Source organism: Acomys russatus, chromosome 13, assembly GCF_903995435.1.
Source record: "Acomys russatus chromosome 13, mAcoRus1.1, whole genome shotgun sequence".
NCBI lineage: Eukaryota > Metazoa > Chordata > Mammalia > Rodentia > Muridae > Acomys > Acomys russatus.
Window position 1 is genome coordinate 67,458,518 of NC_067149.1, and position 17,885 is coordinate 67,476,402.

The 17,885-nt window shown below is 48.2% G+C and overlaps 1 pseudogene; it reads right to left on the reverse strand.

Moving 5' to 3' along the window:
- Positions 1 to 11,272: 11,272 nt before the first annotated feature.
- LOC127197742 (39S ribosomal protein L13, mitochondrial-like) lies at positions 11,273 to 17,796 on the reverse strand (annotated as a pseudogene).
- Between the last annotated feature and the right edge of the window lie 89 nt (positions 17,797 to 17,885).

The following is a 17,885-nucleotide window of genomic DNA, read 5'->3' on the forward strand; positions in this document are numbered from 1 at the left end:
GTAGTTAGCACAATGACAATTGACTCGGAGCCATCATTAAGGCAGGCTAAACAAACAGGCTGAGGGCACAGGGGGATAACCATCTTAAGTGGCCTCACGGTGTATTATTAGCTTTGGCTGCAAGGTCCAGCGAAGCTCCCAGTGACACACCAGCACAGATGTCCTTCCAGAGAGTCAAGGCCCAAACTGTCATTGGTTTGTATCTTCATAGACAGCATTTATGGAGGGAAAGATCTGGGCCCCCTCCACCAGCTTATGCCCTCCGTCCCACCTCAGAGGAGATCATGACATTTACCGTTCTTTTCCTGCTTCTGCCCCAGTTTGTTCACCCGCCCATCAAACCTGCCGCCTCCACCCGCCCCGCCCCGCCCAACCCGGGGTTTAATCTCTGCTTTTAATCTCCCTTGCCCCAGTCCACCCAGCCCAGCTGGTGAGTAATCTTCCTAGACTTCTGTCCAGATCAGATTTGTCTCAGGCTTTTCGATAGCATATGCTATGCTGGTCACAGTGGTGCAGGGCTGTGATCCCAGGACGCGGGAGGCAGAGACCGGAGAGGTTCACTCTTCTCGGTGACTCTGGAGTGTGCCAGGCTGACAATAAAAACTACCCAGGACACCTTCCATCTTGAATGCACTTTCTGTGCTGTGTGCGTGGCCCCCAGTGACTCCTAGGGACTGCCTTGGAAAGCCTTCATCCCTCACTACGGCTCCAGACTTCAGCAAGCCGTTCTCCGCACTTCCCTCCCACTCAGGTTTCATCCTGCATCCCTGATCATCGTTTGTCTTTCATTCCAGATGTTTTCCGTGGCGAGAATGCATTCGACGTTGGCTAATTCCATCATTTATCTACCAAGAGGCCCCTTCCCTTCTAATAAAGTCCTGGGGGCTTTTTAAGAAGTGTGTTTTATGTTTAATCTGTGTCTGTGTGTGAGCGTGTACATGATGCACACATCCTAGGAGGGCCAGACGATGAGGAGCCTGCTTCTCCACAGCTGAAGCTACAGTCCCAGTGCTTTTATGGGAATTTGGGAGGTGGGCATTAGAGAAGGCCCCGGAAGTCCTCAGGCCAGGCAGCCTACGCGGCAGAGTCACAAGCAAATCCTGCCTCCGACCAAGGATGCTGGTGAGGATGACATACTCAGGATGTCTCTACTGACGTCCACGTGTAATCTACTTTCAAACCAATTGTGCGGTAGGGAGAAGACCAGTCAGGCAGGAGTGCTTGGTGTACCCACATGGAGACATGAGTTCCAGTCCCCAGTGCCCGTGTGAAAAGCTGAGTACAGACGTGTGTGCACCTGCAACCCCAGCCTGGTAGAGGGGTGGAGACAGGAGGACAGCTGGGGCTTCCTGGCCAAAACCTAGTTACACGTTTGCTTATACACCTTGTTTCAAGGGAATAAGGTGGACACAGTAGATCGAGCACCCAGTGTCCTCCTCTGGCTTCCACATGTACACATACACATGTGCACACACAGACTTCACTGTTATTGGGATGATATAATTTCATGCCAATTAATTTAATCTATAACTCTAAGGGGACCAGATGACCTACCTTGGGCGGGACTCCTGGGTGGGCCTCTGATATTGCCCCATCCCAGTCAGTGCTTATTGCAAGATTTTCTGCCCTCCTAGCCCTAAGCCAACACTTAGACATTAGGCATCAAAATTGGCGTTTACAGGCAAAACTTGTTTCTACTTATGTTCTTTTTTTTTAAAAAGTCAGAGTCTTTCAAAAAGTTGCCCGATTTGACAGCAAATGTCTTTACTCACTGTGAAGGCATCTTTTTGGCCCTTAGCTGTGTGTGTGTGTGTGTGTGTGTGTGTGTGTGTGTGTGTGTGTAGAAGTATGCACATGAGTGCAGGTGCCATCCAAGACCAAAGATGTTGGGTTCCCTGGAGCGGAAGTTACAGATAATAGAAGTTACTCACCACTTACCATGGGTGCTGGGAGCAGAAGCTGTGTCCTCTGGAGGAGCAGCCGGTGACCTTTAACCATGGAGCCAGCTCTCCAGCCCCGAGGAACTGATTTATCTTCAATCTTCCCCCGAGCCAAAGCAGGGTTCTGGCTGGGTACGGTGGTGTGTGCTTATAACGCTAGGGGCTTGGAGGCTGAGGCAGCAGGATCCCGAGTCTGAGGCCCAGCCTTGGTGATTCTATTTTTTAAAATTCAAAACAGCCCGGCGTGGTGGCGCACGCCTTTAATCCCAGCACTCGGGAGGCAGAGGCAGGCGGATCGCTGTGAGTTCGAGGCCAGCCTGGTTTACAAAGCGAGTCCAGGACAGCCAAGGCTACACAGAGAAACCCTGACTCAGAAAACAAAACAAAACAATCCAAAACAAACAACCCAGTTACCCTAGAATAAAACAACGTGAGTTTTGAAACTTGGATATTTCCACAGAAAATCTTCACATGATATATTATTAGTATTACTACTCACAACTGAGCACACAGTAAGAGGTCACAAGATTGAGGGGAGGATGAATTACCAAGAATGATAATTTGCAGGAACATTGAATTTCGACTGTCAACCACTAGAGGGCACCACTGATACATATTGTCACAACACATCGTTTTATTGGCATTCCAGGGTCCAACTTTCCACCAATCTACATTGCATGTGGTTATTGTGGTCGCCAATTTCTTCTGGATTTATATGCATGTATATTTTTATGCACTTGACCTGTCAGGTAGCAAAGGTTGACACATCTGTGTTCATTAGGGCACGAGGTACCACAGGATGACAGACAGTACACCACAGAAATGAGTTTGGCAACTGCTAACAACATTTCATAATGAAGTTAAGTGTGGCAGCTTATACCTATAGCCCCAAACTTGTGCTGAGGCAGAAGGATTGCTGTGAGTTTAAGGTCGACTTGGGCTGCACAGTGAGACCCTCTATCAAACAAACCAACAAACAAGACTGGAAGCATAGCTCAGGGTTACCACGCTATAGTGCCTATTTCAAACTCACGAGGTCCTCAGTTCAAACCCCAGCACAGGAGTGAAGAAATAAAAAACAGAGCTAATGATCCAGGTGGAAACTGGCAACTGAACACAGAAGCTGAGAGAGGAGAACTGGGAGTTCAAGGCTAACCTGTACTACATAGCATTGACAGCCACCCAGGGTTACATAATGTGAGTCTATGGGGGGGGGGGAGGGAAAGGAAGAGAGGAGGGGGAGAGAGAGGGAGCGGGGGAGGGAGAGAGAGAAAAGAGTTTCTTTTGCAGTATGGACGACTGCAGACTCCTAAGAATGACAGACAATGAAGGCTTTTGTGGCAACCCCCCCCCCAGAGAAACAGTCCAGACAGGCAGCTTTTGAAGAGTCTTTTTTGTGTTTTTGTTGTGTTCTTGGTTTTTTGGTTTTGTTGTTGTTGTTGTTGTTTGGTTTTTCAAAACAGGGTTTCTCTGTGTAGCCTTGGCTGTCCTGGACCTCTCCTTGTAGACCAGGCTGGCCTTGAACTCACAGTGATCCACCTGCCTCTGCCTCCTAAATGCTGACATTACCAGCATGTGCCTCCACACCCAGCTTTGAAGAAAGGCCTTAAAGATTGTGATGGGGGGGGGGGGTGGCTGGAGAGATGGCTCAGTGGTTAAGAGCACTGCCTGCTCTTCCAAAGGTCCTGAGTTCAATTCCCAGCTCCCAACCATCTATAGTGAGATCTGGTGCCCTCTTCTGGCCTGCTGGCACACATGCAGGCAGAATACTGTATGAATAATAAATAAATAAATCTTAAAAAAAAAAAAAAAAAAAGATTGTGATGAAGATGCTGAAAGGTAGCTTTCCACAGCTGATGGCTTGAGGAAGGACTCCATGGGGAAGATGTGGCCACTGGGAGTCTGGCCATGCTCCAGTGAGTATATGGGCAACACAAATTGGACTTGGTGTTCTTTTGTGTGTACATGTGTGGGGGTGGGTTGTACAAGGATGGGAGGGTGAGTCTAAGAGGAATGGGAAGTAAATGTGATCAGGATGAACTGTGCAAAATTCCCAGATATTGAATAAAAATATGTTGGAGGAAAAACAAAATAAGAAAACAAAACATAAAATATGTGAAGAAGACGAGAAGGAAGAGGAGGAGGAGGAAGAGGAGGAGGAGGAAGAGGAGGAGGAGGAAGAGATGGAAGAGGAGGAGGAGGAAGAGATGGAAGAGGAGGAGGGGGGAGGAAGAGGAGGAAGAGGAGGAGGGGGGAGGAAGAGGAAGAGGAGGGGGCAGGAAGAGGAAGAGGAGGAGGAGGAGCTACACAGAGTCTAAAAATAGCCCAAATTTGTAATCCCTGCACTTTAGGAGGCTGAGGCAGGAGGATCAAGAGTTCAGGGTCATTCTCAGCTCTATAGCCTGGCATCGAGAGACCTTGCTCAAAAACATATAAAGAAGAAAGGAAGGAGGAAAGGGAGGGAAGGAGGGGTGGCCCAGGGAATAAGTGCTTGCTGTCTTCCAGAGGATTTGAACTCAGTGCCTAACACCTGTGTCACAAGGTTCGGAGCCACCGCACACCTTTAATCCCAGCACTTGGGACGCAGAGGCAGGCGGATCGCTGTGAGTTCGAGGCCAGCCTGGTCTACAAAGCGAGTCCAGGACAATCAGGGCTACACAGAGAAACCCTGTCTCGGAAAAACAAAACAAAACAAAACAAAAAACAAGGCTCGGAGCCACCCGCAACTCCAGCTTCAAGGGATCCCACACCCTCTTCTGGCCATGGACACTGGCACAAATGTGCCATACACAGAGATTAAAAAACAATAAATTAAAGACCCGTCTACCAGGAGGCATGTGTTGACTAGGGAGAGACAACGTCCATCATTTCTGCTGGATTAACAGGCTTCCTTTGGCTGTTCTGAGAAAGCGGTGGGAGTGCTCATTTGGAGCAGGAAGTCTGGCTTATTTGTCAGTTAAGCCATAAGGCCGAGTGAGTTTAACATAGTTATTTCTGGTTCTGCCCTGCCTTCCTTTCTGCTTGGTGAGAGGGGAGGGATCTCTGGGTGTTGCTGGCTTCTGTCTCTGTGGACTGAAAGCAGGTGACAATCCTGGGTGTTAGAATCGTCCATCTCACAGGCAAGTCCAGGGAGAGGGAGCAGCTGACAGCTCTGGCCACTAGAGGGGAGGAGCCAATATGTGCCCGAGTTAGTGGAGTTCCAGAAAGATCATCCAAATGCCAGTGTTGTGCCAGGGACATAGCTTAGAGGCAGAGTGATCGCTTAAGGTGTGTGAAGGCCTGGACTGGATCCCCAGCACCACAAAAACCCAGTGTGGACATGCATATCTGTAATCCCAGCACTCAGGGGACGAAGGCAGGAGGGTCATCTAATCCTGCCTGAAGTCATTCTTTTTTTTTTTTTTTTTTGAGACAGAGTTTTTCTGTGTAGGCTTAGTTGTCTTGGATTAGCATTGTAGATCAGGCTGGCCTAGAACTCACAGCAATCCATCTGCCTCTGCCTCCCTGAGTGCTGAGATTAAAGCCTTGCATCAACACCCCGGCTCATGAAGTCATTCTTGACTAGTAGCAAGTTTGAGGCCAACATGGGCTACACAGTGAGTTCAAAGCCAGCCATGGGTACAGTAGACACTGTTGCAAGGGAAATACACAGTGGCCGAGGCACTGTGTGTAAGAAAGAAAAACAAGGGGCTGGGGAGATGGCTCAGTGGTTAAGAGCACTGTCTGCTCTTCCAGAGGTCCTGAGTTCAATTCCCAGCAACCACATGGTGGCTCACAACCATCTAGAATGAGATCTGGTGCCCTCTTCTGGCGTTCAGGGGAACAGGCAGGTAAAAACACTGTATACATAATAAACAAACAAAAGAAAACAAAAGAAAGAAAGGAAGGAAAAAAAAAACAATAACGTTGTAAGAAAGTTTGCAGACGACAGCAAAACACCTGAGTTTCATCAAACTGCAAACCTGCAGGTGCTTCAGGTCCTGAGCTTTAGCCATCCCCTCCCCTCCCCCCACCCCTCCCCTCCCCCCACCCCTTCCTACTCCCCCCCCCCCCCACTCCCTCCTGGCTTTGGGGCAGGGTTTTGTGGCATTCTGGTTGTAAATGTCTCAGATAGGTGTTATTTTCTTTCAAGGACTGGCTCTGAAGGAACATGTAAGCATTTCCTCAGTCTGACTGGACTCTACCTACCCGAGTCAGCAGCACCCACCCACCCACTCACCCGTTCCGCTCCTTCCATCAGCATGCACGTCAGGATGCTGGCTGGCATTCATCTTCCCAGGTGCAGCTTATTCATCTATGAAGCGCCGACTGCCTTAGCTGTTGGATTTTGCACAACTCATAAAACAGCGTCTTCCTAACCAGAAAAGGAAAAGACAGCATCTGATATGTTCGTAAAAACCACACAGCAACTCGGATCTGTATTATATTAGGAAATTTCATGCAGATCAGTATGGTACGGTAGAGCACTGGCCTCGCACACAGCCATAGGTTCAATCCCCAGGACTTCATAAGCCACGGTGCCTCAGGAGTTTGAGTCAGAGGAGAAGAGGGAGGGGACTCGCCCACCCTTCTGAAGTGAGGAGGTTCAGGTGAGTTAACTCTCTGGTCCAGTCAGGCAGACAGCATCCCCGTGGTTCTGGCACACAGGCCTTCCTCCTTAGCCTGCCGGTGAGCCTTTTCTTCTAAACCAAGACAGGTGTGGCGGATTCCACCCAGTCTTTCCATACTCCACCCCCTCGCCAGCAGGTATACATTAGCAAAAATGAGCTTCTCCCCCGCCCCCTGCAACGTCCATCTGCAGACCTCTCACCGGTGGGAAGCAGAAGACAGCTCTTGGCACGCTGGAAAAGCCCGGTGGACCACCCTGCCTAGATTTCCCCAGGTTAGTAGTTCAGTCAGCCCTGACTGTGGTTACCTCAGCTGAGAAGGTGCTCTCTCCTCTAGGTAGGGTGGGGTGGTGGTGACACCCCTGGAAGGGGGGGGGACAACCCCACAGGCTAACCCCACACTGCCTTATTCCCGCCTCAACCGCAAAATATCCGCGGAAAGGACGTTGACCAACATTGTCAGCGTAAATTAGAATCTCAGACGGCGGGGGGTGGGGGGGCGCGAGGGGGCGCGGGGGTGGGGGGGGGCGCGAGGGGGCGCGGGGCGGCGCTAATGGGACTATGAAGTTAAACTAGACTCGAAGTGAAGGGGAAGATAGGGAGCCGGTCGGACTGCGAGTGCTACAAGTTCCACCTTCGCTCGGGGCAAATGTTCAAACTCCCCTCCTCCTTCTTTATTTTGACACAGGCTTGCTCTCTGTAACCCAGGCTAGCCTCCACTCACAGCAATCCTCCTGCCCCACTCAGCCTCCCAAGTGCTGACATTCCAGGCATGAGCCACCGCATCTAGTAGAACTGTCTTTACGCAGACATTTCGGGGGAGGCCGTCTGAGGTCTTCATGGGGTTCCAGGCCTGGTCCGTTGAGAGGCGTGTTTAAGGTAGGACTCAGGAGTGCAGTTTCATAACCTAAGAGAACAGGGAAGCCCCCGAATTCTTGGAGTTTGGAGTTTGTTGTAAATTTTTTTCCGTCTGAGAAAAAAACTGGATGAAATAGGTGAGACTAAGGACACAGGTGACTCTCAGAAGCACGCTGCTGTTTCAGGGGTCGTCATCCAGAGAGGCTTACGGGGTGGCTGTGGCCCAATCAAGCGTTTAGTATGAGAACGTTAGAAAGTTGTATGAGTGGGAGAGGGAGAGAGGGTCGCAGTCTTGTCTTGTCTTTTTTTTTTTTTTTGGTTTTTCCAGACAGGGTCTCTCTGTGTAGTGTTGGCTGTCCTGGGCTTGCTTTGTAGACCAGGCTGGCCTTGAACTCACAATGATCTAACTGCCTCTGCCTCCCAAGTGCTGGGATTAAAGGCATGCGCCACCATGCTCAATGAGGGTCGCAATCTTACCAGAGTGGGTGTGTTACTTTAACAGAAAGGTTTGCAGACAACTGACTTAAAGAGCCCAGAATGTGGGGTTTCACAACAGCTGTTATTTCTCCAGCCTAAGACAGATAAAAAAAAAAAAAAAAAGTGTGTTTAATCTAACACATATAGAGCTCACGGGTTTAAGGGGAGCATGGCAGCCTGCACCTGTGATCCCAGCATGGAAACTGAGGCAACAGGATTATCCTGAGTTCCAGGCTAGACCGAGACTGTGTCTCAAAACAACAGCAACAAAATCATAGCTTAAGTAGAATCACTCGGCCAGTCCCACCGGCCTGGTTCAGGGTGGGTCTCCAGGGACTATCCCGGTGAACAGGTGTTTCTTGTGTGTGTTTTGTGGGAGAGGAGGGTTTCAAGACAGGGTTTCTCTGTGTAGCCCTAGATATTCTGGAACTTACTCTGTAGACCAGGCTAGCCTCAAACTCAAGAGAACCTCTGTGTCCTGAGTGCTGGGACTAAAGGTGTGTGCCACCACCACCCAGCTGTTTCTTGGTACTTGATGAAGATTTTGGCTCTACCTGATGATTGACTGAGGGCTCCTTTGACAAATTATTTAGCACCACTCGGCACGTGCGCATTTAAATTTACACTCATCAATTACAGTTTTTTGTTTAAATTATAGTAAATAGACAAGTGGATTTCACCTCTATGGGTCATATTCATGTGAGTGTGTCTGTGTGAATGTATGCCACGTGTATGTGCCACAGAGTCCAGAAGAGGGCGTCGGATTCCCTGGAGCTGGAGTTACAGCCGCTGTGAGCTGCCTGAGGTGGGTGCTGGGAACTGAACTAGGGACCTATGGGAGAGCAGTAAGTGCTCCTGCCCCTGGCACTGTCTTTCCAGCCCGGCACAGATTTCCTGAGTACTGCGTGACTTACAGGCGAGCGTGCCTGGTCTTCAGCTGGAAAGAGCAACGTTGAGGAAATAACATTAAGTTGGGCAAGTTGATGTGCTTGGGATACAGAGGCAGGGGGATCACTGTAAGTCTGAGGCCCACCCACACAGCATAGTCTTGTCTACAGTATTCATAAAGAGAAAACTACATTGCCTTTTTCTTTCTCTCCTTCCTTTTCTTTCTTTCTTTTCTTTTAAAAGGTTTTTGGTTTTGGCTTTGGTTTTTTTTAATTATGTGTGGATGGTTTATCTACATTCATGTCTACATGTGCAGTACCTGCCATGGCCAGAAGAGGGCACTGGATACCTTGGGACTAGACGGTTGTGATCTGCTGTGTGTGTGTGTGTGTGTGTGTGTGTGTGTGAGCGCGCGCGTGCGCGCGCTGGAAATTGAACTTAGGTCCTTTTGCTAGAGTAGCCAGTGCTCTAACCACTGAACCATCTCTCCAGCCCTAAGACCCAAGAACTCAACTGTTTTGCGATGAACCATTCTGAAATTTGCCAGTTTGTCAGTGATTCTACTTTGGTACCCGTGTATACATGAGTGTGTACAAGTGTGCACATGCTCATGTACACGTGCACATGAGTATCGCAATCAGAGATTGACACTGGGTGGCTACTTCACCTGATCTCCACCTTAAAAAAATTTTTTTTATTGTATGTGTAGAGCATTTTGCCTACATGTATGTATGTGCACACATACAGGTCTGGCGGCCCAGGCAACCAGAAGAGAGACTTAGGTCCCCTGGAACTGTGCTTACAGGCAGTTGTGAGCACCATGTGGGTGCTGGGAACTAAACCCAGGTCCTCTGGGAGAGCAGCCAGTGCTCTTAAACCGCTGGGCTGTCTCTCCAGCACACTGTATACCTCATTCTGTGAAACAAGGGCTCTTCCTGATTGGCCAGACTGGCTGGGCAATGGCGCGAGAGATCCTCCTGTCAGGTGTCCCTGACTGCGAGTACAGACTTCCCGTGCCAACTGTTTTGGGTTCTGACGTGCTTGTGAGGCAAGCTCTGCCTGCTGCCCAGCCCCATCCTGCATATTTCTTTTTACAATAAAATCATCAATTACCTAGTAATGTATTGATCAGTCACGGCACCCGCTCTTGTCATTGTCTCTGAATACTTAAGGGATATGGAACAGTGCCTGATGTAACGATGCCCGCGTTGGGCGTGGATGGTAGATTTGTCGTGACTCGCCAAAAGCTCTTTTAGGAAGCAAAACAAGCGTATGTGTGCATGAGCCTCAGAGGACTAATGTTGAGCCACACGGTGATCAGCAATGAGAGTGAGAGAAACAGTAGCATAACCTAGAGTTTCCCCAGGACACCTGAGGTGCGAACCATCCCCGTTGGGTAGACGCTGCCTCGCACTCACGAGAGAGCTGAACTTTGCAGTCCTGCATCAGGCAGGTGTTGCCTCAAGGTCTTCTGCCATGCAGAGGACACCATAGGCAAGAACAACACTAGGACCCGGGGTTTACAAACAGGGTTAAGTGGAGCCCACTTCTGTAAGAGTACAAAATAGGACGGGGTGGCTTAGGTGGCTTGGACAGTCGCTCGCATTTCTCTATACCATGTTAGGTCATGTGAGTCCCAGCAGAAATCCCCACAACAGATATGAAACTCAAGATGTTTTTCATGTGTATGGTGTGCATTGGGTGTATGTGTGTCTGCATGTGTACAGGCACACACATGTGTGCTGGTGTGCATGAGGGTGTGGGTGGAGGTGGAGGCTTGAATCCCCCTGCCTCCCAATGCTCTTACACTAAACCCACTGAAACAGAGTCTCTGTGAAACTCAGAGCTCACCAATATGGCTGGTCGCAGTAGCCAGCTTACTCAGGGGACCCCCTGGCTTCACCTTCACAGGCTGCCAGCTCACTCCACGCCCACATACGTCCTGTGAGTCAGAGCTTACCTACTAAGTCATCCCCCAGCCCTTAACCTCCTGGTGTTGGACTTAGCAAACAATGTGCAAAGCGGCATGCATGGTGCACCGACGACACAGACACAGCTGAGTTTCTCTCTCTCTCTCTCTCTCTCTCTCTCTCACCAAGTAAGCATTTTTATTAACACATACAGCATTTAAAGCAGGTTACGGGGCTGGAGAGATGGCTGGGGCTGGAGAGATGGCTCAGTGGTTAAGAGCACTGTCTGTTCTTCCAAAGGACCCAGGTTCAATTCCCAGCCACCACATGGCAGCTCACAACTGTCTGTAATACCAGTTCCAATGGCAACACCCTCACACACACACACACACACACACACACACACACAAAATTAAATAATTTTTTTTTAAAAAGAGCAGGTTACATAAGACACTTCTATGAAGCAATATGTTCTACTGCAATGCCCTGCTGAGGTCTTGAATGTTCCCCCACAGTGATCTCAAAGTGTTGCTTTCTCTCTGTCCTGGGTCATGAGAATGCCTCACAAAGCATCCAGGTCTTGCTGCTGTTTTCAACTGTTTCCATTCCCCCACATCCGGGACGCATCAGGCAGAGCCCACGATCTCGGGAAAGCGCCTGTTTCTTCTTGGGTGTGTACTTGTCCAACAAATTAGGTACTCACAGCCAATGTAGCTCTTCCGCTGAATTCTTAAGGATGTCTTCCAGAATATCCTCCTCTGGAAAAAGATACAACCTTTGCCCCATGGTTCCTCTGTACAGGTTTTTGGGCACTTCTAAGTAGCTAATTTCACAATCACCACTGGGTCCCTCAGGTGAAGTTGCCAGGCTGTTGCTTGTCTGAACCCACCTGCATAGCCAGTGTGTGAGGAGTGCGCTTTTTGTTCCATTTGTTTCCAGAAAATGCAACAATGTGTTTTGTATTGATTATGACAGCATGGTCTCCACAGTCACTCAGCTGAGGCACACGGGTTTAGGTAACCCTTGAAGGTTTTTTGCTTTGTTTTGGATGCTATGACTGCCTGTTTTCCAGGGGGCTGCATCTTTCCATCTGAGAGATACCACATTCGAGCAAAAGTGGCCCACTGCTGAGGCACCCTAGAGACGCTGGGTGTGTTTTGTGGCTGAGATTTTCATGCCCTCCTAAACTCCGTGTGCTCTCGGGTCCTCTGAGCAATGCTCTGCGGGCTTCTGCTCACCGCACTTAACCAATAAAACAAGCCTCCAAGTGACACTTGGCTTCCAAATAACCAGTCATCTTCAATCTATAAATGAGCCATGAACTATCTGGGGCATACTTCATTAACGTCTCACTCTGCAATTCATTTGTGTGCTGTGGACTCAATCTGGGAAGTCTGTGGAGAGACTGCAGGTTTTAGGGGGATGTGTGTTTTAATCACCTTCTTGTTCCCGGTGTCGGCAGGGCTCAGTGTGGGATAGGTATTTAATAAGCACCGCTGACTGCCTACAGGGTAGGTTTAAAGGATTTTTAACTGTGAAAGCACATGGAATACAACTGATGTTCGGAGACAGGAGGAGGTTCCTGGGGTCTGGGGCAACTGCTCAGCGGTTAAGAACACTGGCTGCTCTTGCAGTTGGCTTGATTCCCAGCGTCCCCTTGGCAGCTTGAAACCACCTGGGACTCCAGTCCCGGGGGATCCAGTGTCCTTCTCTTGTCACACTTTCAAGCACAAACATACTCGGGGCCACACACATAAACATGCAAAATCACACACACACACACACACACATACACACACACACGTGGTTCTTGACATTGAGAGTCCAACAAACAAATGGACCATCTTTTTTTTTTTTTTTTTTTTTTTTTTTTAAGACAAGGTTTCTGTGTGTAGCCCTGGCTGTCCTGGACTCACTTTGTAGACCAGGTTGACCTCGAACTCACAGAGATCCGCTTGCTTCTGCCTCCCAAGTGCTGAGGTTAAAGGTGTGAGCCAAGACGCCCGGCACAAATGGACCATCTTTATCTGCAAATATAAAACGAAAGGTGAGACTTCTTTTTTTGTTTTGAAGGTTTATTTTGGTTTTATGTGTATGGGAGTTTGCCTGCCTATGTCTGTGTACCACTTGTGTGCCTGGAATCTAGGGAGGTCAGAAGAGAGTGTCAGACTCCCTGGACCTGGAATGACAGATGCTGTGAGCTACCACATGGGTGCTGGGGATTGAACCTGGGTCCTCTGAAAGAGCAGCCAGTGTTGTTAACTTTTGAGCCATCTCTCCAGTTCATTGTTTCTTTTTAAAGAATGACGCTATGAGCCGGGCATGGTGGCGCACTCTTTAATCCAGCACACGGGAGGCAGAGGCAGGTAGCTCTCTATGTATGGGAGGCCAGCCTGGTCTACAAATTGAGTCCAGGACAGCCAGGACTACAAGAGAAACCCTGTTTCAGGGGATGGGGGGAAGACTCTAACAGGGTATGGTGGTGCACATCTTTTCACGGGCAGCTACCGGCACAAGCACGTTTAAGTTGTGTGGTTTTGCTTTGTTTTGTTTGAACTGGTCTCATGTGTCCTCAGCTTGCAGCCTATCATAGTGTTGGACTTGTCCCGAGTGCAGGGGTCACAGGTGTCTATCACCACCCCCAGCCTAGATGTGTGGTTCTCAGTGGTTTGGAGGATGCAGCAAAGCCTTTCTACCGGGACCTAAAGCTAAAAAGAAAAGTAGGGGCCAGTCGTGGTGGTGCACGCCTTTGGTCCCAGCACTCAGGAGGTAGAGGCAGGTAAATTTCTGTGTTCGAGGCCAGCCTGGTCTACAGAGTGAGTTCCAGGACAGCCAGGGCTACACAGAGAAACTCTGTCTGAAGAAAAGAAAAATAAATAAACAAATAAATAAATAAGGGGCTAAGCAGCAAAGACAGGGCACATCTCAGGCCACAGAGAAAGGCAGCTGTGAAAGTTTTATCAGTTCATCTCCGTTGACTCCCACTGGATCCTGCTGTGTGAGAATAAATCAAGCTAATCCTAGGGAGCTTTGCTGGTGTCAGGCAAAGTGTCCTAAGTGCTCCATCTGTAAGAACCTGTGCATTAGTGCCAGGCAGTGATTGCTGACTCACAGAACTGCAGAAGTTGGGGAGAGACTGGGTTGCAAAAGCCAGTGGAAATCAGTGTGACTCAGACACCAACACCCATGAAATAAGGGCTTGCACCATAGTGTGAACAGAGCCCACATCAGTGTTGGTGGTGTAACACGCAGCTAGGGTCCAGGTCTTTTCAGGGTCCCTGTTGCCATGTGTGACACACAGCGGGGGTTCAGGTCTATTCAGGGTCCCTGTTGCCCTCATGCCATGTGTGACACACACACAGCAGGGGTTCAGGTCTATTCAGGGTCCCTGTTGCCCTCATGCCATGTGTGACACACAGTGGGAGTCTGATGTTGGTGCTGGGATTTGAACCTGGATGCTCTGGAAGAACAGTCAGTGCCCTTAACTGCTGAGCCACCTCTCCTATCCTCTCACAAAATAAAAATATGCTGGAGGGCTGGGGCACAGGACACTAATAATACACAGGCTGAGCCTACATAAAGTCCTATACCACCACCCCCCCAAAAAAAGCAAAAACTGCATTAGAGTCAGATAATCTGTGGCTCTTATCAAGTTACCAGATCTCCTTGAGTCTTGGTTGCTTTCTGAGGCGGGGGTGGGGGTTCCCCATATATTTGACAGGGCTTATATGAAGTTCAGGTTGTAAAACACATGCACTTACATACACAGTACATTCTGTTCTCGGTGAATGAAAGGCATGGATGTGTCAATGGGGCGTCAGTGTATGCTTGAGAGCTGTTGGCACCATTACAGACTCTGGAATCATATGATACCATATATAAATTAAAAAGTAGCCAGGTGGTTGTGGTATGCACCTTTAATCCCAGCACTCAGGAGGCAGAGGTGGATGGATCTGTGAGTTTGAGGCTAGCCTGGTCTACAGAGCGAGTTCTAGGACAGTCGGACTAAACAGGAGAACCCTGTCTTGAAAAAACAGACAAACAACAAATATATAAAAATAAATTGAGCCAGGCACAGTGGCACATGACTGTAATCCCAGCATTCAGGGAGGCAGAGGCAGGTAGATCTCTGTGAGTTAGAGGCCAGCCTGGTCTACAAAGAAAGTCCAGGACAGCCAAGGGTACACAGAGAAATCCTGTCTTGAAAAAAAAAAATTGAAAAGTGGTATGGTTAAAAGTCCAAGCCTAGTGCTATAGCAAGCTGTTTAGGAAAAATAAGTTATACAAATTAAATGTTAATAGATTAAATCATGGCCATGTCAAGCCGGGCATGGTGGCGCATGCCTTTAATCCCAGCACTCAAAAGGCAGAGGCAGGCAGATTGTTGTGAGTTCAAGGCCAGCCTGGTCTACAAAATGAGTCTAGGACAGCCAAGGCTACACAGAGGAACTCTGTCTTGAAAAATAATAAATCATGGTCATGTCAATTGCTAGTTTGCTTTTATCACAAGAATATACATCTTAGGTGCAGCAGAACAATGTGACTCTATAGAAAGACAAGGTCTTTAAAAACCCCAGAGACATGCAGAATACGGCATTTTAAAATGTTTTTATTACTTTAAAGATTCATTGACAATGAGACAGGTTAACTCCTGGCAACACCCAGCCTACCTCACAGACAATGATGAGCATCAAAGAAAAGAACCTCCTTATGGAGATGGATTCAAATGTGACAAACTAGCCACTGGGTAAAAGGTTCTTATTTCTACCACAGACAGAATTATGCTTAAAAAAGGGCAAGCTTGGATGCAGGCAGAGTTGATAGCCAAACTCTGCCAAGACAGGGTAAGCAAGTCCTCAGTAGTTCCTGCCTCACAAATATGTCTGTCAGATATACTGGGCCAGAAGGCTGAAGAAGATGCTCCAATGTTATAGAGAGTTTTGGGTGACTGTTCAGGCAGCAAACTGTCTCTGTCATCTTCTCATTTGGGAAGCTGCTAACCTGCACTCCTGGCATACTCAGGTAATCAAGTTTATTCTTTCTCAAGTCTCTGATGGAGTTGAAGACCAGGTAGCTTAGTTTTACAATGAAGCTTATTTGTTTAGGGGTTAAGATGTTTTTAGGTCTAGATAGGTGTTCTAAGTTGATAATGACAAGATGTGATGGAGATTGATTTACATTCAGACATTTAGACGCACCAAGATAGGAAAGATGTCTTTTTCAAGGCTGACAAATACAAATAGCCAAAACACTAAGATTGTAACATTTATATAATTCCTGATTGTGTCATGGTTCTTCTTGCTATAGGTAATTTATTGTATATATATGTAACAATATAAATGTATATGTAAAAAATTTAATTAAAAAAAAAGTCCAAGTCCAGCCAGGCATAGTGGTGCACACACACCTGTAATCCCAGCACTTGGGAGACAGAGACAGGCAGATCTCTGTGAGTTCAAGGCCAGCCTGGTCTTCAAAGTGAGTCCAGTACAGCCAGGACTACACAGAAAAACCCTGTCTTGAAAAGCAAAAACCAGAACAAAACAAAAAGTCCAAGTCTAGAGACTAGATGGCCTAGGGTTCAGCATGAGCACTAGACTACTCTCTTCTTTCCTTTAAGGCCAGGCCTGGAACGTGCCTCTTAGCTGGGTACGACCCAGAACTCCTGTCTACTGCCTCCACTTCCTGTGTGCTGGCATTACCGGTGTGTATACCATACCCTGTGGACAGGAGAACCAAGCCCAGGCATTTGTGTGTGCTAGGCAAGGACTGTACCAACGGACGCATAGTCATAGAGTTTCTGGCTCGTCAGGGGACTTGGGATGTGTGCCTATTTCTCTTTGACAGAAAATGGAGGATGTTATAGTGATTTTACCTCAGAGCCCTGGTTGATGTTTTTAAAGATTTATTTTTATTTACTTATTTTTTTTTTTAAATTTTATTTATTTATTTATTTATTTATTATTTACTTATTTTTAAGATTTTATTTATTTTGTGTTTTGTGGTGTGTGTGTGCGTGCACTGCATGCCTGCCTGGTGCCTGAGAGGACCTGGTGCCTAGTGTCAGATCCTCTGGAACTGGAATTACAGATGGTTGTGACCCACCTGTGGGCACTAGGAACTGAAGCCAGGTTCTCTGCAAGAGCAGCAAGGGTTCTTACCTGCTGAGACAACTTGCCAGCCCCTCAGCACCGTTTAAGGATGAGCTGGTACATAGACAGTACTAAGCACAGTACCTGTTCAAGGTGAGGCTTCACATACATGTTAACTGCTGGCAGCTACTGAAAACTTGAGTGTCCGTGTTAAATGCATAGGAAGTTGGTGAGAGCAGTTTAACACCTGGTATCCAGTGCCTACAAAATCAATCTGGCAACCAGATGTGGTGGCAAGTGACTTTAATCCCAGCACTCAGAAGGCAGAGGCAGGCGTGTGCCACTGTGCCCAGCTCTGTGAGTTCAAGACCCACCCGGTCTACAAAGCAAGTCCAGGATAGCCAGTACTACAAGATAAACTCTGTCTTCAAAAACAAAAACAAAAATAAACAAAAAAAATTAATTTGGTGAGCCGGGCGGTGGTGGTGCACGCCTTTAATCCCAGCACTTGGGAGGCAGAGGCAGGCGGATTGCTGTGAGTTCGAGGCCAGCCTGGTCTACAAAGTGAGTCCAGGACAGCAAAGGCTACACAAAGAGACCCTGTCTCTAAAAACCAAAAACCAAAAACCAAAACAAACAAACAAAAAAATCATCAATTTGGGGAAAAAAAGCTGACTGCTAAGTTTTTTGTAGGACAATGCTAACTTCAAAAATCATGTCTGCTCTTGCCTACTATTTAGCCACTTCTAACGCACGGGACGTCGAGGGAGGCCTCAGCAAGGAAGGAAGCCAAGAAGTGTCACAACCCAGTAGAGAGGATCTGTCGGAAAATCAGAGCCCTTCGTAAGAGAGAGGCCACTTTGAATCCAGTTCAACAGATTACTAAATGCAGGTCTAGCAGCTCTGACAGCCCACTGTCTAAAACCGAGGAAGCCTTTGGGGACAAGCTGAGCAAAGCAGCTGCTACTCACCTTCCTGCGCTGTTCTCCCACTTGACACCTTCTGAGAGTGCGCACACCCTCATTTCCGGCCCTGAAACAATGTTGCCAAGAACCTCCACCACCTCCCAGTCCCACTCTCCTCAGGATGATGGGTACTCAGCCGTTCTGACAA